The sequence below is a fragment of the Eriocheir sinensis genome, chromosome 23 (assembly GCF_024679095.1).
Source record: "Eriocheir sinensis breed Jianghai 21 chromosome 23, ASM2467909v1, whole genome shotgun sequence".
Taxonomy (NCBI): Eukaryota; Metazoa; Arthropoda; class Malacostraca; order Decapoda; family Varunidae; genus Eriocheir; species Eriocheir sinensis.
Window position 1 is genome coordinate 17,337,245 of NC_066531.1, and position 20,435 is coordinate 17,357,679.

Below are 20,435 nucleotides of genomic sequence, written 5' to 3' on the forward strand. Positions count from 1 at the left end.
TCAATGGCACAAAAATAAGAAACAATAATATAAAAAAAAGCCCGCTACTCGCTGCTCCTGAGAAAAAGAAAATCAAAAGAGGTGGCCGAAAGAGAGGTCAATTTCGGGAGGAGAGGTGTCCTGATACTCTCCTCTTGAAAGAGTTCAAGTCGTAGGCAGGAGGAAATACAGATGAAGGAAAATTGTTCCAGAGTTTAATAGCGTGAGGGATGAAAGAGTGAAGATGCTGGTTTAATCTTGCACAAGGGGTTTGGACAGTATAGGGATGAGCATGAGTAGAAAGTCGTGTGCAGCAGGGCCGCGGGAGGGAAGGAGGCATGCAGTTAGCGAGTTCAGAAGAGCAGTCAGCGTGAAAATAGCGATAGAAGATAAAAAGAGAGGCAACATCGCGACGGAATTTAAGAGGTAGAAAACTATCAATTGGAAGAGGAGAGCTGATGAGACGAAGAGCTTTAGACTTCACGCTGTCCAGAAAAGCTGTGTGAGTGGAACACCCTCCCTCCCACACGTGAGATGGATACTCCATACGAGGGCGGACAAGGCCCCTGTATATGGACAGCAACTGTGCGGGAGAGAAGAACTGGAGGAGACGATACAGAACGCCCAACCTCGAGGAAGCTGATTTAGCGAGAGTGGAAATATGAGGTTTCCAGTTGAGATTTTGAGTTAAGAATAGACCGAGGATATTTAGTGTTGAAGAAGGTGACAGCTGAGTGTTGTTGAAGAATAGCGGATAGGTGTTTGGAAGATTGTGTCGAGTTGATAGGTGTGGAAATTGAGTTTTTGAGGCATTGAAGGACACAAGATTTCTTCTACCCCAATCGGAAATGATTGCAAGGTGTGAGGTTAAGCGTTCTGCAGCCTCCAGTCTGGAGTCGTGTACTTCCTGTTGGGATGGGCTTCTATTGAAAGAAGTTGAATAATGCAGAGTAGAGTCGTCGGCGTATGAGTGGACAGGACAGTTTGTTATTGAAAGAAGATCATTGATGAATAACAAGAAGAGAGTGGCTGATAGGACAGAGCCCTGTGGAACACAACTGTTGATAGGTTTAGGGGAATAACAGTGACCGTCTACCACCGCAGAGATACAACGGCCGGAAAGGAAACTGGAGATAAAGGAACAGAGAGAGGGATAGAATCTGAAAGAGGGCAGTTTAGAAAGCAAAGACTTGTGCCAGACTCTATTGAAGGCTTTCGATATGTCTAGCGCAACTGAGAAAGTTTCACCGAAATGGCTAAAAGAGGATGACCAAGAGTCAGTTAAGAGAGCAAGAAGATCGCTAGTAGAACGCCCATTGCGGAACCCATACTGGCGATCAGATAGAGGGTTGGAAGTGGAAAGGTGCTTTTGAATCTTCCGGTTAAGGATTGATTCAAAACCTTTAGATATACATAAAAGTAAAGCTATAGGGCGGTAGTTTGAGGGATAGGAACGGTCACCCTTCTTAGGCACAGGCTGTACAAAGGCATACTTCCAGCAGGAAGGATAGGTAGATATTGATAGGCAGAGACGAAAGAGTTTGACCAGGCAGGGTGTCAGCACGGAAGCATAGTTTTTAAGGACAATAAGAGGCACTCCATCAGGTTCATAAGCCTTCTGAGAGTTGAGGCCAGAGAGGGCATAGAAAACATCATTTGGAAGAATCTTAATAACGGGCATAAATGAGTCAGAAGGGGGGTGAGTAGGAGGAATATGCCCAGAATCGTCCAGGGTGGAGTTCATACAGAAAGGTTGAGCCTTAGAGACAGATGAGACGGCAGTGCTGCCGTCAGGGTTAAGGAAAGGAGGGAAAGAGTAAGAAGTGAAATTGGAGGAGACATTTTTGGCTAGATGCCAGAAGTCACGAGAAGAATTAGAAGAAGCAAGGTGTTGACATTTTCTATTGATTAAAGCAGTTTAGGTAAGTCAGAGAATAGATTTGGCCCGATTCCGGGCTGAAATTTAAAAGCCATAGTTGGCGGGAGTTCGAAGGATCTGGAACTTTTTGTGAGCTGCCTCTCTATCTTTAATAGCACGAGAACAACCACGATTAAACCAAGGATTTTTAGTATGAGGAGTAAAAAAAGAACGTGGAATGTATGCCTCCATTCCAGAGACAATCACCTTTGAGATGCGCTGGGCACACACAGAGGGGTCTCTCTCCTGGAGGCAGTAATCATTCCACGGGAAATCGGAAAAGTACATCCTCAGGTTGTAACGGTGTAACGCTTCGTTGCGGGGACTTGTGGGCGTGAAGGGAAAATCTTGCTGTCTTAGAAGAAATATATTCTTAACCTAAGATACAGCGTAGCGTGGGTGAGATAGATGAGACGCTAGGTGTGTGTCGTGCGAGCTCTCTCGAAGGAGTGACGAGTTAAAGAGTGGAAAATAATGAAGTTACAATTGGTCACGTATGTCAAGGTGACCTCTAAGCTTGATGAAATGCTTTGTTTACAAACTGAGATGGTAAACACTGACAGCTGACATTCCTACAAGGTGGTGTGATCTATCTGTCGTGTTTTTTTTTCCATTGATATACTACAATTACTATAACAAGGTCGTCCCACCGAGCTGAAGCAAAATGCCAGAAGCATCGCCTCTTCGGTGGGTCCAGAGGATGTACTGGAGCGATAGGACAGGAAACAGAAATAAGGTTATGGTCGGAGGAACCCAACGGAGAGAACAGTTTGACAGAGTAAGCAAAAGGATTAGAGGTAAGGAAGAGGTCTAGAATGTTGGGCCTGTCTCCAAAACGGTCGGGAATACGTGTAGGGTGCTGAACCAACTGCTCTAGGTCGTTGAGGAGAGCAAAGTTGTAGGCTTGAATGGTCTGTGAAAGAGGATGAGAGCCAAAGCTGGTGGTGAACATTGAAATCTCCCGTGATGGAGATTTCAGCGAAGGGAGAGTGAGTCAAGATGTGCTCCACTTTATAATTCAAATAGTCAAAGAATTTTACATAGTTAGTAGAGTTAGGTGAGAGATAAACAGCACAGATGTATTTAGTAATAGAATGACAATGAAGTCTTAGCCAGATGGTGGAAAATTCAGAAGAGTCAAGGTCGTGGGCACGAGAGCAAGTGATGTCGTTGCGCACGTAGGCGCAACATCCAGCTTTGGATTAAAATTTAGGATATAGTAGGAGGGAACAGAGTAGAGGTTACTGTCAGTAGCCTCAGAAACCTGTGTTTTGGTGAGGAAGAGAAGGTGAGGTTTAGAGGAGGAGAGATGGTGTTCCACAGAATGAAAATTAGAACGAAGACCGCGAATGTTGCAGAAATTGATAAGGAGGAGGTTCGAGGAGTTATCAGGACACCTCTCAAGTCGGCAGCCAGAAGGGGAATTTATGGTCCCCCCCCAGGCGGGGACTCCAAGGCATTGTTATTTTTCGACATTTTGAATTTTGGGAAAAGGTGTGTGTGTTGTGTGAATGTAGGGTGGTGTAGAAAGAGAGAGGAACTATCTTTAGAGAGCATGCTGAACTGCTCTCTGGTGTTGATGAGACAAAAGGGAAACGGTTAGTGAGGACATGGGAAGGGTCTTTGAAGGGCTTCAGCACCCTCCTCGCTTCCCATATATCCTCACCGGGAGTAGGTCACACCCGTTCGGTAGGTGTCTTCCTACCTACTCCTACTATAGGATCGTAAAACAGTTCATGGTAATCCCAGCAACTTTTACGAGAGGCTTTTCAAACAGGCGAACTTAGGCGCCGTTTAGGATGGGAAAGAGCCTACATAGAGACTTCAGATTTGCCTGGAGTAAACGTTGAGGCGGTCTCCCTATGGTGGGCTAGACGACGCGCCCCCTAGCGTATGCCCCAATGATTAACTGATTTCCTCCTCTCCGGCACTCCAGGAGGCTTCGTGATCATCGTGATGCGCCATGAGTTCCTACAGACCGTGCCTTCCTACAAGGACAAGCTGGAGCCTTACATGGACCAGCTGGAGGCGGACGGGAAGTGGAAGAAGGTAGGGAGCACCGTTGCCAGATTATCGTTTTTTGACACCTAACTATTGCCAAGAAACATCAGGAATTCACTATTTTAACGATAGATATAAATTAATCTAGTTATTGAGCCCCAGGAGACAGTTTTGGGGTCGGAAGTTGGTAAATATAAGAGGCTGAATACAACTATCTGGCAACATTGGTACAAGAAAACATTTACTCTAATCGAAGTTTCTGTCTGGCGGGGCTGTTCACTGTATGGGCGCCTGTCACGACACTCTGGTATAAGGAGATGGTCAGCAGCTGGCCAGGGGGAGAAGGTCACGTATTTGAAATGATGGTCATAATTCCTTCAGGTGGAGCGGCGCATCGTCCCAAACTATTTCTGTGACAAGGAGGGTCTCGTCTTCGTCTTCCGCATCACTAAGCCTGAGTGAGGAGGAAGAGGAGGGAAGGGAAAGGAGAGAGATGAAGAGGAGGAGTTATAGTGGTGCTGTGCCAAGGCCGTCTCTGTGTAACAGCCTTGGCTTTCGTCGCGGCACCCGAGACTGAGGTGTGAATTATCATGGTATCATGGCGTCTACGATGTTATATGATAGTCTACGCATAGGGCACATTTGTCAGTATTAATCATATTATTGAAATTGTCGTAAAAATCTGTTTTAGTTTATAAGACTGAGGCTGCAGAATCCTTAACCTCAGACCTTGCTATCATCTCCGATTGGGATAAAAGGAAACTTTGGGTTTTTGTGTCCTTCAGTGCCTTAAAAACCCAATTTATCCACCTTTCAACTCGACACAATCTTCCAAACACCTATCCCCTATTCTTCAACTACACTCAGCTGTCACCTTATAATTCTTCATAACTAAATATCCTCGGTCTAAACACTAAACCTACCTTTTTGTGACGACTTCACTAAACGGTATCCAATTGGAATCATTTTAGGAAAAAAAAAAAATAAATAAATAAACTTATTTTATTTAAACCAAATAATGCTAAACTGAAAGTATAAGGCTCGTAGATGCCTGCAAACACAAAAATGAATGAAATATAAACAAAAATGAATTTCCAGAATAATTATAAAAAAAAGTATCTTAAGAAAAAAAAGTACTTAATTTTTTGGTTCCTGAGATCATGAAATTAACTGATACTAAAAACTAAAGCTAGAAATATATACTACATGCATCACTCGATATTGCCAGGTGCCTTCCAATCCCGAGCTGCATACATATCTTGCTGCCTGGAACGAATGAAAAAGGGCGATTTTTCTAAATGCATTTTTTTGTAAAATATATATAAATGGTATCTGTTATTATTTTTTTGGTTTTATAATGTGTTTGTATGTGTAAAAGATTGTTATAATATGAAAACTTTGCTTATATAATATAGGGTTAGGTTAGGTTAGGTTTTCTACGACTCACATTCCACTTATTCCTGGCAGTCGAAGCAGAGGACATCAGAGTGATCTGGGTAGACATACTTCTCACAGCTCCTGCACACTGTCCTCGTCTGCTTGGCCTTCTTCCACCCGCAGAACGAACAGCGTCTCTTGGGGTGGGAAGTAGAGCTGCCAGGGCGGTCCAACACCGAACTCTCATCCACGATGCCGAAGCCTTCTCTGATGGTATTGATGAGGCGCCGGTTCATTCCCTTCTGCTGGATCCTCTTCTCAGCCCATGGCTTCACCAATTCTTCAGCCAGGGTGTGCATGAATTTGCGCCGAATTTTCCCAACACCTTTTATCTTGGAGAGGACGAAAGCATTGACCACAGCTATGTTGATCATACCATAGAAAAGGCAAAGGGGCCATCTTCGAGTCTTCCGACTGCATGAGTATCTGTTGCACATGTTGTCCAAGACGTCGACGCCCCCTTTGGTCTTGTTGTAGAAATCGATGATTTCAGCCTTGCCCTGGTCATCGATGTCTGGAGTGTTGTGCAGCGATGACAGCAACATAACTACTTTCGAGGCAGTTGGTTTGTAGGACAGCATGGTAAGATTGTCGTGGTACAGGAAGATGCTGGTGTTCACTGGCCGCGTCCTCGACACTTCATACATATCAGCAGGCACATATCCCTTTTTTCTCAGCGTCCCGACCAGTGTTGTTTGTCTCTGAGCTAGTTCGTCCGCTAGTGGCTTGGATGTGAACCAATTGTCGCATGTGACATTTCTGTTGCTGTCAAGGAATGGTTCACATAGCTTCATGGTATAGAAATGGCCGACTTTTCCGGTGGGTATGTGTTCCACACGGTACTTCCCTAAGTCGAGAATACCATTCAACATATAGCTGTTGTCGTTATCACAGACCATGACAACCTTCAGCCCGTATTTCTGGGGTTTCTTACTCATGTAGAATCTGAACAGGCAGCGTCCTCGAAAACCCATCATCTGTTCGTCCACTGTCAATCTTTTTCCAGGAACATAATTGGCTTGGCAATTCCTTGTGAACATTTCCCACATCTCCCTGAACGCTGCCATCTTGTCTGTTCGTCTTCGTTCCTCCCGAGTGGTGTTGTCGTCGAATCTCAGAGCTCTCAATAGGAAGGAGAAGCGTGCCTCGCTAAGCGCTGCACGGTACAACATTGGGCCATGTAGTACGTGGAACATCTCCTTTGAATTCCTTTTATTGTTCTGTTCGGCCCCACTCTCTACAAGGACGCCGATGAGGGCCAAAATTTCTTCAACGCAGGTGTGTGAAGCTGACCCCGTTCCTGGATTAGCATACTTAGGGGCCAATAGGTCAATGCGCTGGTTAGTGTGTGTCACAATATTATCAAGCATGTCTTCTGTCATGAAAAGTAAAAAAAAATCCCTGGCAGAGGTGGCATCCCTTGACGTAGCTGTCAGGCCTTGGGTGTATGGTATTGTTGGTTGTGTTGCTGTGGGCCTTCTTTGGCAAGGTTGCCTTGACCATACAGTTTTATCTTTGGTGCGAGTTTGGGCAAGAGATAAATTAAATATGTGCTGCTGACTATCCTCACCCTGGCTGGTAGAGGGGGTGACAGGGGACGACGGAGCAGGCTGCGAGGCAGAACTGGTGGAAGGTAATGGTGGTGATGGTACTGGAGAGGTTGATGGTCGTGGTTGACTGGGAGAGGGGGTTGCTACATTTCTAGCTGGGGGGTCATCGCTGTCACTGTCATCTGACATGGGAGAGGGGGTTGCTACAATTCTAGCTGGGGGGTCATCGCTGTCACTGTCATCTGACATAGATTCAAGCACATATTCTGGGTCGTCTGAATCACTAACGTCGTCATATACAACAATACGACGTTGTTTTGTGGGCTTTGGGGTCGATGTAAACAAGTTATGTTTGACAGGCCGTGACCCCTGGGAGGTTGACGGGCCTGCTATTGCTTCCACCACTGTGGCAGGCTCCTTCTGAGGTGTTACCACCACACTGAGGGTACCACTCGGTTCTTCAGTACATTATATGACCATGTCTGTTGGTCCAGGAGACATAGGATTATATGAAGACTCGGGCATGTTCTCCTGTGTAGGGTGACCTCCTTGGGGCATGTTCTCCTGTGTAGGGTGACCTCCTTGCACGGCGTCAACGGTAGTGTTGGCATCACCGACCTCGCCTGCGGTACTGTCAAGGTCATGCTGGAAATCGTCGGAGTTGACTAGTAGCTCCAACACCTCATCACTAATGTATCTGCTTCGTTTCATGGTTACAGCTAAACCTATCAGAAAGAAAAGAAAAGAAAAAACATTTGTAACACTTACTTTGTGTCGTCTGGGTCATATTTATGATATTCGTGATCTATTATAGCTAAAACACCTCTAAAACCTTCTCCTAACTCATCATGTAAACAGTACACATGTCAGACATTATCATTTCTCTTCTCATTAAAACTAACATTACACATAAACGTGTTCCAAATGGATACACTGTTACTTACCATGGAAAACTGCAAAGGCGTGGGAGGGAAGCACGTGCACTCTCTATGGCATCCGGCTAGTGACTAATGGTGTAAACAATAAAAGTTGCCAATTAGTCATTTATGTGGACACCACACAAAGAATTCCCAGAAACCGCATGGAGCCTGAATCCATATGGACTCGGTTTAGTGTTCTAGGGTTAACTCAAAATCTTAACTGGAAACTTCTCATCTCTTCTCTCACTAAATCAGCTTCCTCGAGGTTGGGCGTTCTGTATCGTCTCCTCCAGTTCTTCTGCCCCGCACCACTGATATCCACATACAAGGGCCTTGTCCGCCCTCGTATGGAGTATGCATCGCACGTGTGGGGGGCTCCACCCACACAGCTCTTCTCTATCTTTCGGCCACTCCTCTGTTGTAAAAAAAAAATAAGTTCGCTGATTATGTAGCTGTATGGGTGTGTGCATGTGTAATGGCAAGTTGCCAGAACACGATAACGAATACCTCAGACTCGTGTGCTGCGACTATAGTATACGTTTAGGAATGCTTGGTCTGGGTCTTTGGGTCTTGATGATGTACAGACATGTGTATATATATAATAAACGGTGCCTACTTCCCTCAGAATCATCTTAATCTTTGTTTGTTTCTCAAGTTAATTTAAGTGATTACTCATCCTAATTTTAAATGCGTCTGCTGTTCCTAATGTATAATGCGTCTGCTGTTCCTAATTTATAATGCGTCTGCTGTTCCTAATTTTAAAAGCGTCTGCTGTTCCTAATTTTAAAAGCGTCTGCTGTAGCCCTACGTGGCGCAATGCAGAGGAAGTTACCTTATTTAATCTGAAAGTCAAGTGAAATGATCAGCAATTTAAGTTAAGTAACAGAGTAGTGAAGTTTATGTGGCAGTGAGCATGTGGAAGGATGAGATGGAACGAGAGAACAAAGATTAACGAAAATAATAAAAAAAAATCGCTCCCCATCCTCCCTCTCCATACTTCCTTCCTCGAACAGAGTCGTCCGCCACTGGAACAGCCTCCCGCAGAAGTAGTCAGTGCGGAAACGATCAACTCCATTTCCACTGACAGTAACTTTACTGCGTCGGAGAGAACTGGACGTATCCAAGGTCACTTAAGGTTCTTAGTTATTTTCTTTTCTTCTTCTATTATGATATATCATCATCATCATCATAATTTCGTTTAACGTCCGTTTTCACTCTTCATGAGCGGTTGGACGCTTTATGGGTCTCCTCTATTCTGCTCTGTCTTCTGCCTGATGCTCATCCAATCCCATCACTGCCAAGTCTTCCTGTATACACCTTTTCCACCTTTTCCTAGGTCTACCAACTGGTCTCCTTCCTTTTACTTTCAATCTCTCCAAAACTCCCAGCACTGTATCCTCCCCTGCTTTTGACAAGTCCGAACTATAGGAGTCTCCCTTCTGATCACTGTTTCCAGGTTCTTTACTCCACATCTGTTAGCCACATCAAGCTGCACTAGATACCCTGTCTTGCTAATCTCTCCACAACTCCCAGCACTGTATCCTCCCCTGCTCCCTTCACATGTCCAAACCATCGGAGTATTTCCCTTCTGAGCACTGTTTCCAGGTCCTCTACTCCACATCTGTTAGTTACATCTGCACTGCGCACCCTGTCTTGCCAATCTCTCCAAACCTCCCAGCACTGTATCCTCCCCTGCTCTCTTCACATGTCCAAACCATCGGAGTCTTTCCCATCGGAAGGAGTTTCTTTTCAAACCGAGTAATCCGTCACTGGAACAATCTTCCTTCAGAAGTAGTAAATGCGAATACTATCAACTCCTTCAAATATATAATCGACCTTCACTTCACTGCGTCGGGAGTAAACTGAATATTGAGGTGCTTTCATCTGCTTCTCAATATCGAGGTGCTTTCATCTGCTCGTCAATGTCGAGGTGCTTTCATCTGCTCCCCAGGCCCCAAGTGCCTGTCGAGCAGATTAAATCACCAAAGCCGGCAACCTCGTAATGAGCCAATAGGCTTTATGTTGCCTACATTTCCATGTTTCCATGTTTCTGAGGTGGTGGCGGAGTGGTTAGCGTGCCGGCCCCGCATTCGCAGGGTTGATGATGATGAGGGTTCGAATCCGCCGCTAACCACCTGGGATTCTTCAGTCACCGCCGAGGGGCCTAAGACTACCCACATGCTGTCCTGAAGACTATCCACCAACCCGGACTCAAGAAGAAGCTATGCAAGTGAAATCAAGAATGATCTCCGGGGGGCAGCATGAGCCAATAATAATTGCGCCACTATAAACAATTGTCTGCGCCATAACGGCTCAGGCCCACCATCAGGCCCCTAATAAAAAAAAGCCTACTGGCGCTTTTAGGTCACATGTAAAAGGAAAAAGAAACTGTTTCCAGGTCCTCTACTCCACATCTGTAAGCTACATCTGCACCGGACACCCTATCTTACCATTCTCTCCACAACTCCCAGCACTGTGTCCTCCCCTGCTCTCTTAACATGTCCAAACCATCGGAGTCTTTCCCTTCTGAGCACTGTTTCCATGCAGGTCCTTTACTCCACATATGTTACCTACATCTGCACTGGATCGACACCCTTCTATTATGAGATATGGAACAAAGAATAAAGAAGATAATTAATTGCTTTCTCGCCCCCACCCACCCTCCCACCATACTCGAATTGTGTCGCCCCCCACAGTAAAAGACATCATTCAAGAGTGGTTAGCGCATACTGTGTGATTTTCAATTAATACAAGAAACATGTGTGCAATATTCATGCAGTGGAGAAAATGATAAGACTCGTAATATGATAATATAAAACAGTAAAGGAAGGAACATTAATTTAGTGCATGAAACCAATTATAATCATTTTCCACAGATAGAGGTTGTTTTTTCTTCTTGTTGTTTTAATAGTTTTCTTCTTCTTCTATATGAGAGAGAGAGATAATAATGATGATGATAATAATAATAATAATAATAATAATATTAATAATAATAATAATAATAATAATTACAATAACAGTAACATGAGAAGTGTGATAAAGGAGAAGAGAGGAAGAAAAAAAAAGAAGGAGAAAGGACAGAATTGCAGAAGAATAAAGAAGACGAAAGAAGGAATAGAGGAAACAGAAGGAAGGGAGATAGAAATAATGGAGATATATAACAATAGAGCGGGTCAAAGTTGGACGGTGGGGGGGGGGGAGGCGGTACTCGGCTCACCTCAAAACAAAACAACGTGACTGAGAAAGAGTAAGGGAGGAGAGGGAGATAATGTAAGGGAGGTGGGAGGTGGGAACTGGGAAGGGAGGAGAGGAGGAAAAGAAAGGAGGGAGAGAAAGAGTAAGGGAGGATAGAAGATGGAAGAGAAGAGAAGGGAGGGGAGAGGGAGAGAAAGAAGGGGATGGAGTGAAAGGGAGGAGAGAGAGAATAAGGGAGGAAAGGAGGGGATGGAGGGAGGTAAGGAGTAAGGGAGGTGATAAGAGGGAGAGAGGGCTGTAAGTAAAGGAAGGTGAGGGAGAGAAAAAATAAGGGAGGAAAGGAGGGGATGGAGGGAGGTAAGGAGTAAGGGAGGTGATAAGAGGAGAGAGGGGGTGTAAGTACAGGAAGGGGACAGAGAGACAAAATAACGGAGGAAAGGAGGGGATGGAGGAAAAGGAAGGAGGTGAGGGAAATGAGTAAGGCGAGGTTCCCACTATTCCGTTCTGACGGATCCGTCGACGTTAATAATGACCTCAAAATGACGTCAGCGAAATAGCGGCCGCTCGGCACGGATGATCCACTCTGTCAGTCCATCGTCCATCATTTGTTGACAAACATATGAACAGCATTAACCACAACGACCTCTTGTATATGTTATTTTGTAGCTAAGTACTTATATTTCATATTTTCATGATATGTAGGATACATCATTTTCATTATGTGGAGCACCATCTCTCCTCCTCTAAACCTCACCTTCTCTTCTCCCCTGACCTCCTCAGTCTCGCCTGACCTCCTCAAAGGGACGGACGTTGACCTCGCTGCCCTACCGGCATCAAACCTTAACCTTGCTTTTCGCCTCGTCTGGTGAAACGACACTTGTTATTTTGTGTGTAAATCGACTCCGTGTGTGTAAATCGACTCCGTGTGTTACATTTTAACGTCACAACTTTTGAAATCCGTTCATCCACGTTTTTAATTAACCGTTACTTAAATAGGCCCGTACGCCTTCTCAGAAATCGAACGACTAACTGTGCTTGTTTACTTGTCTTATTTAGCACCACTCAACCTAATTAATTAACGTCTAACTCAGTGCTGTGACGCGTCTAACTAGTGTTTGAAGTGTTGCGCAGTGTTTGATGTGTTGCGAGGATTACCTTACAGTGAGAGGACTTCCCTGCTGAGCTGAGCGGTTAAGTTATATATCGACTTTTTTGTGTTTCCTGTCTTTCCTCAGTAGCATTACAACTACACGACCTAACACAGCACCCAGTGAAAGACAGTGAGCTTCTTATGTCTAACTAACGTAGAAAATATGTCACTAAAGTAGAAGTACAAAGCTTGACCGTATACCAGCACACCTGTTTTGAAAAGGAGGAAAATTTTAATCCCCAGAGAATTTTAATCCCAGAGGAAAACACGTGTGGGCCCTCATAGACGCCACCTCAAACTCTCCGCGTGACTCGACCGATTTAAAGCCGCCTCCATCCAGGTGTTCACCATAGCCCACGCGGATACAAAATTCATCTTAACTGTAAAGCTCACCGATATATCGTCTTGCAACAGTAAATAAAAAAAGAAGTAATCATGCCGTCCAACTATTTCAATTGCTGTAATTGTTCAAAGAAATATGCTGCGATTCACTACCAAACCAGCGACTCGATGTGTAGGTACTGTGTCTTAGACTTACGTATTCAGGCACTACAAACAACCAACGAGGATCTACAACGCTCCAATTCTTTACTTTGGGACATCGTGACGTCACACCCTCAACTCCCTCCTCCTCCTCCTCCTCCTTCTTCTTCTTCTTCTTCTTCTTCTTCTTCTTCTTCTTCATCTTCTTCTTCTCCCTCTTCACCCTCCACCACCAGCACCGCCATCACCCCCGCCCCCTCCCCCACCCATCCCACCATCACCACCACGACCTACTCTTCCTCCTCCCCTTCCTCTTCCTCACTCTTCTCTTCCGCCCCTTCCTCCTCCTCCAACTCTGCCCCCTCCTCCACATCATCAACATCCTCCTCCTCCCCCCCAGCCAACCCCCTCCGCCACTTCCTCCTCCTCCCCCTATGCCCCCTCCACCAACAATTCGACTCCCCCCACCGCCACAACCGCAACATCCTCCTCCTCTACTCCTCCCCAGTCAACCCCTACCGCCCCTTCCTCCTCCTCCGCCTCTGCCCCCTCCTCCACATCCTCAACATCCTCCTCCTCTACTCCTCCCCAGTCAACCCCTTCCTCCCCTTCCTCCTCCTCCGCCTCTGCCCCCTCCTCCACATCCTCAACATCCTCCTCCTCTACTCCCCTGCAGTCAACCCCTTCCGCCTCTTCCTCATCTTCCCTTGGCTCCCCCTTGTCCCTCTCCTCTACCAGCCCTCCTAACGCCTCCACGTCCAGTCGCCACCACACTCCCACTCACTACTCATCCATTAGACGCCACAAGACCATTCTTCCTGCTGTGGTCTGCGTAGATCAGACACAGTTTCGGGGCACAGACAAGCTGAAAACATCTGTTAGACTTGTAGGGGACTCGCTGGTTAGAGGTCAATTAACGGAATTCTGCGGCAGGAATACAGAGACGCGGAGGCGTTATTGTATTCCGGGAGCCAAACTGGACGACATTACTTCAGCTGTCGATGCTGTCACGGAACTCGCGAAGGAAGACACAGTTTATTTGATTCACGCGGGGACAAATGACGTTCAGTTTACTCAAACTCAGGCCCTACTATCAAAATACCGTCAGGTCATTCGGCGTTACAAGACCAAGTCCCCTCACGTCATTGTCTCTGGAATTCTACCCAGAATCAGCGCTTACGCCGGCTTCAACAGCAAAGCGAGCAACATCAATACTAGTCTGAAGGAAATTTGTGACGACGAAGGCGTGGCGTTTACAAACGCCTGGCACCACTGCAGTGAGCGCCCAGACTTGTTTTGGAACGATGGACTACATCTGAATGAGGTTGGATCGGCGCGTTTCGGGAGGCTTCTGGACGAGGCAGTGAAAAGCTTTTCGAAAAGCCTTTCAAAAAACGGCGGGCGAGGACGGGGCAAAGGCAGCCCTTAATCAACCAACCCGTAGCGTCAGTGCGACTCACAAGAAACTTTTTTATTTATTTTTTTTTTTTTTTTTACGTTGTTGCCTATTGCGCCGGTAGGCATCTTCCCGGTGGGGCCTGATGGTCGGCCCAAGGCTTCTTCCAGGTGCGGCCTGATGGTCGACCCAGCCCGTTCTGGCGCAGGCGAGTGTTTATAGTGGCGCCATCTTGCATTGGCTCATGCTGCCCCCCGGAACTCGTACTTGATTCGCCTCCGACAAGCGAACTGGTACAACTCGTCACGGCCACATTTCTATCATGTACACAAATGCACGTAGTTTAATACCCAAAAAGGACGAAATTAGGGCGTATATTGCAACAGAGAAGCCAGATGTGGTAGCCATCACAGAGACTTCGGCCAACTCTACCCATCTAGAATCCGAAATGTCATTCCCTGGGTACGAAAGCTTCCACAAAAGTCGAAAGCACAAGAAAGGAGGAGGAGTAGTTTGCTACGTAAAAAGTACACTCCCTGCCATAAAAATAGACAAACAGGACGCAGAGAAATACGATTCTGTCTATGTGGAAATAACCGCAAATAACAAGAAACTAACACTTGCAACCGTATACAGGCCTCCGAAACAACAGGCAGCCGATGACACTGCCCTCTGCGAAGAGATTCACTCTCTAACACAAAGCAAGGAAGCAATTATAATTAGGGACTTTAATTGCCCTAACATTGACTGGGGACTGATGACTGGAGATCAAGAGGGTAACAGGCTTTTAGAAATGGTGGAGGATTCGTTCCTCACTCAAGTTGTAACTCAACCAACAATAGAAAACAATCTGCTAGATCTGGTATTAGTAAGCGACCCCGACCTCATTCGCGACTGTGCAGTTGGTGTAACATTACACATAAACGTGTTCCAAATGGATACACTGTTACTTACCATGGAAAACTGCAAAGGCGTGGGAGGGAAGCACGTGCACTCTCTATGGCATCCGGCTAGTGACTAATGGTGTAAACAATAAAAGTTGCCAATTAGTCATTTATGTGGACACCACACAAAGAATTCCCAGAAACCGCATGGAGCCTGAATCCATATGGACTCGGTTTAGTGTTCTAGGGTTAACTCAAAATCTTAACTGGAAACTTCTCATCTCTTCTCTCACTAAATCAGCTTCCTCGAGGTTGGGCGTTCTGTATCGTCTCCTCCAGTTCTTCTGCCCCGCACCACTGATATCCACATACAAGGGCCTTGTCCGCCCTCGTATGGAGTATGCATCGCACGTGTGGGGGGCTCCACCCACACAGCTCTTCTCTATCTTTCGGCCACTCCTCTGTTGTAAAAAAAAAAATAAGGTCGCTGATTATGTAGCTGTATGTGTGTGTGCATGTGTAATGGCAAGTTGCCAGAACACGATAACGAAGACCTCAGACTCGTGTGCTGCGACTATAGTATACGTTTAGGAATGCTTGGTCTGGGTCTTTGGGTCTTGATGATGTACAGACATGTGTATATATATAATAAACGGGTGCCTACTTCCCCTCAGAATCATCTTAATCTTTGTTTGTTTCTCAAGTTAATTTAAGTGATTACTCATCCTAATTTTAAATGCGTCTGCTGTTCCTAATGTATAATGCGTCTGCTGTTCCTAATTTATAATGCGTCTGCTGTTCCTAATTTTAAAAGCGTCTGCTGTTCCTAATTTTAAAAGCGTCTGCTGTAGCCCTACGTGGCGCAATGCAGAGGAAGTTACCTTATTTAATCTGAAAGTCAAGTGAAATGATCAGCAATTTAAGTTAAGTAACAGAGTAGTGAAGTTTATGTGGCAGTGAGCATGTGGAAGGATGAGATGGAACGAGAGAACAAAGATTAACGAAAATAATAATAAAAAAAATCGCTCCCATCCCTCCCTTCTCCATACTTCCTTCCTCGAACAGAGTCGTCCGCCACTGGAACAGCCTCCCCGCAGAAGTAGTCAGTGCGGAAACGATCAACTCCATTTCCACTGACAGTAACTTTACTGCGTCGGGAGTGAACTGAACGTATCCAAGGTCACTTAATGTTCTTAGTTCTGTTATTTTCTTCTTCTATTATGATATATCATCATCATCATCATAATTTCGTTTAACGTCCGTTTTCACTCTTCATGAGCGGTTGGACGCTTTATGGGTCTCCTCTATTCTGCTCTGTCTTCTGCCTGATGCTCATCCAATCCCATCACTGCCAAGTCTTCCTGTATACACCTTTTCCACCTTTTCCTAGGTCTACCAACTGGTCTCCTTCCTTTTACTTTCAATCTCTCCAAAACTCCCAGCACTGTATCCTCCCCTGCTTTTGACAAGTCCGAACTATAGGAGTCTCCCTTCTGATCACTGTTTCCAGGTTCTTTACTCCACATCTGTTAGCCACATCAAGCTGCACTAGATACCCTGTCTTGCTAATCTCTCCACAACTCCCAGCACTGTATCCTCCCCTGCTCCCTTCACATGTCCAAACCATCGGAGTATTTCCCTTCTGAGCACTGTTTCCAGGTCCTCTACTCCACATCTGTTAGTTACATCTGCACTGCGCACCCTGTCTTGCCAATCTCTCCAAACCTCCCAGCACTGTATCCTCCCCTGCTCTCTTCACATGTCCAAACCATCGGAGTCTTTCCCATCGGAAGGAGTTTCTTTTCAAACCGAGTAATCCGTCACTGGAACAATCTTCCTTCAGAAGTAGTAAATGCGAATACTATCAACTCCTTCAAATATATAATCGACCTTCACTTCACTGCGTCGGGAGTAAACTGAATATTGAGGTGCTTTCATCTGCTTCTCAATATCGAGGTGCTTTCATCTGCTCGTCAATGTCGAGGTGCTTTCATCTGCTCCCCAGGCCCCAAGTGCCTGTCGAGCAGATTAAATCACCAAAGCCGGCAACCTCGTAATGAGCCAATAGGCTTTATGTTGCCTACATTTCCATGTTTCCATGTTTCTGAGGTGGTGGCGGAGTGGTTAGCGTGCCGGCCCCGCATTCGCAGGGTTGATGATGATGAGGGTTCGAATCCGCCGCTAACCACCTGGGATTCTTCAGTCACCGCCGAGGGGCCTAAGACTACCCACATGCTGTCCTGAAGACTATCCACCAACCCGGACTCAAGAAGAAGCTATGCAAGTGAAATCAAGAATGATCTCCGGGGGGCAGCATGAGCCAATAATAATTGCGCCACTATAAACAATTGTCTGCGCCATAACGGGCTCGGGCCCACCATCAGGCCCCTAATAAAAAAAAAAGCCTACTGGCGCTTTAGGTCACATGTAAAAAAGGAAAAAAGAAACTGTTTCCAGGTCCTCTACTCCACATCTGTAAGCTACATCTGCACCGGACACCCTATCTTACCATTCTCTCCACAACTCCCAGCACTGTGTCCTCCCCTGCTCTCTTAACATGTCCAAACCATCGGAGTCTTTCCCTTCTGAGCACTGTTTCCATGCAGGTCCTTTACTCCACATATGTTACCTACATCTGCACTGGATCGACACCCTTCTATTATGAGATATGGAACAAAGAATAAAGAAGATAATTAATTGCTTTCTCGCCCCCTCCCTCCCTCCCTCCTTCCTCGAATTGAGTCGCCCGCCACTGTAACAGCCTTCCTGCAAGAGTGGTTAGCGCATACTGTGTGATTTTCAATTAATACAAGAAACATGTGTGCAATATTCATGCAGTGGAGAAAATGATAAGACTCGTAATATGATAATATAAAACAGTAAAGGAAGGAACATTAATTTAGTGCATGAAACCAATTATAATCATTTTCCACAGATAGAGGTTGTTTTTCTTCTTGTTGTTTTAATAGTTTTCTTCTTCTATATGAGAGAGAGATAATAATGATGATGATAATAATAATAATAATAATAATAATAATAATATTAATAATAATAATAATAATTACAATAACAGTAACATGAGAAGTGTGATAAAGGAGAAGAGAGGAAGAAAAAAAAGAAGGAGAAAGGACAGAATTGCAGAAGAATAAAGAAGACGAAAGAAGGAATAGAGGAAACAGAAGGAAGGGAGATAGAAATAATGGAGATATATAACAATAGAGCGGGTCAAAGTTGGACGGTGGGGGGGGGGGAGGCGGTACTCGGCTCACCTCAAAACAAAACAACGTGACTGAGAAAGAGTAAGGGAGGAGAGGGAGATAATGTAAGGGAGGTGGGAGGTGGGAACTGGGAAGGGAGGAGAGGAGGACCAGAAAGGCGGGAGAGAACGAGTAAGGAGGATAGAAGATGGAAGAAGAGAAGGAGGGAGAGGGAGAGAAAGAAGGGATGGAGTGAAAGGGAGGAGAGAGAATAAGGGAGGAAAGGAGGGGATGGAGGGAGGTAAGGAGTAAGGGAGGTGATAAGAGGGAGAGAGGGCTGTAAGTAAAGGAAGGTGAGGGAGAGAAAAAATAAGGGAGGAAAGGAGGGGATGGAGGGAGGTAAGGAGTAAGGGAGGTGATAAGAGGGAGAGAGGGGTGTAAGTAAAGGAAGGTGAGAGAGAGAAAAAATAACGGAGGAAAGGAGGGGATGGAGGAAAAGGAAGGAGGTGAGGGAAATGAGTAAGGCGAGGTTCCCACTATTCCGTTCTGACGGATCCGTCGACGTTAATAATGACCTCAAAATGACGTCAGCGAAATAGCGGCCGCTCGGCACGGATGATCCACTCTGTCAGTCCATCGTCCATCATTTGTTGACAAACATATGAACAGCATTAACCACAACGACCTCTTGTATATGTTATTTTGTAGCTAAGTACTTATATTTCATATTTTCATGATATGTAGGATACATCATTTTCATTATGTGGAGCACCATCTCTCCTCCTCTAAACCTCACCTTCTCTTCTCCCCTGACCTCCTCAGTCTCGCCTGACCTCCTCAAAGGGACGGACGTTGACCTCGCTGCCCTACCGGCATCAAACCTTAACCTTGCTTTTCGCCTCGTCTGGTGAAACGACACTTGTTATTTTGTGTAAATCGACTCCGTGTGTAAATCGACTCCGTGTGTTACATTTTAACGTCACAACTTTTGAAATCCGTTCATCCACGTTTTTAATTAACCGTTACTTAAATAGGCCCGTACGCCTTCTCAGAAATCGAACGACTAACTGTGCTTGTTTACTTGTCTTATTTAGCACCACTCAACCTAATTAATTAACGTCTAACTCAGTGCTGTGACGCGTCTAACTAGTGTTTGAAGTGTTGCGCAGTGTTTGATGTGTTGCGAGGATTACCTTACAGTGAGAGGACTTCCCTGCTGAGCTGAGCGGTTAAGTTATATATCGACTTTTTTGTGTTTCCTGTCTTTCCTCAGTAGCATTACAACTACACGACCTAACACAGCACCCAGTGAAAGACAGTGAGCTTCTTATGTCTAACTAACGTAGAAAATATGTCACTAACGTAGAAGTACAAAGCTTGACCCGTATACCAGCACACCTGTTTTGAAAAGGAGGAAAATTTTAATCCCCCAGAGAATTTTAATCCCAGAGGGAAAACACGTGTGGGCCCTCATAGACGCCACACCTCAAACTCTCCCGCGTGACTCGACCGATTTAAAGCCGCCTCCATCCAGGTGTTCACCATAGCCCACGCGGATACAAAATTCATCTTAACTGTAAAGCTCACCGATATATCGTCTTGCAACAGTAAATAAAAAAAGAAGTAATCATGCCGTCCAACTATTTCAATTGCTGTAATTGTTCAAAGAAATATGCGATTCACTACCAAACCAGCGACTCGATGTGTAGGTACTGTGTCTTAGACTTACGTATTCAGGCACTACAAACAACCAACGAGGATCTACAACGCTCCAATTCTTTACTTTGGGACATCGTGACGTCACACCCTCAACTCCCTCCTCCTCCTCCTCCTCCTTCTTCTTCTTCTTCTTCTTCTTCTTCTTCTTCTTCTTCGTCTTCTTCTTCTCCCTCTTCACCCTCCACCACCAGCACCGCCATCACCCCCGCCCCCTCCCCCACCCATCCCACCATCACCACCACGACCTACTCTTCCTCCTCCCCTTCCTCTTCCTCACTCTTCTCTTCCGCCCCTTCCTCCTCCTCCAACTCTGCCCCCTCCTCCACATCATCAACATCCTCCTCCTCTACTCCCCCCCAGCCAACCCCTTCATCCTCTTCCACCTCCTCCGCCGCTGCCTCCTCCTTACATTTCTTCTCCCCCTCCTCCACATCCTCAACATCCTCCTCTACCCCTGCCCAGTCATCCCCTTCCGCCCCTTCCTCCTCCTCCGCCTCTGCCCCCTCCTCCACATCCTCAACATCCTCCTCCTCTACTCCTCCCCAGTCAACCCCTTCCTCCCCTTCCTCCTCCTCCGCCTCTGCCCCCTCCTCCACATCCTCAACA

At 45.8% G+C, this 20,435-nt stretch overlaps 1 long non-coding RNA gene across 2 annotated transcripts; it reads right to left on the reverse strand.

Moving 5' to 3' along the window:
* Positions 1-4,917: 4,917 nt before the first annotated feature.
* Positions 4,918-15,226, reverse strand: LOC127002647 (uncharacterized). 2 transcript variants are annotated; one of them, XR_007756367.1, is made up of 3 exons: positions 14,984-15,226; positions 7,504-7,604; positions 4,918-5,164 (listed from the first exon to the last, which is right to left on the reverse strand). It is a non-coding gene; the product is annotated as an uncharacterized LOC127002647 (long non-coding RNA). The 2 variants fall into 2 exon arrangements; XR_007756366.1 differs by lacking the exon at positions 14,984-15,226 and adding an exon at positions 7,830-8,098.
* Positions 15,227-20,435: the final 5,209 nt, after the last annotated feature.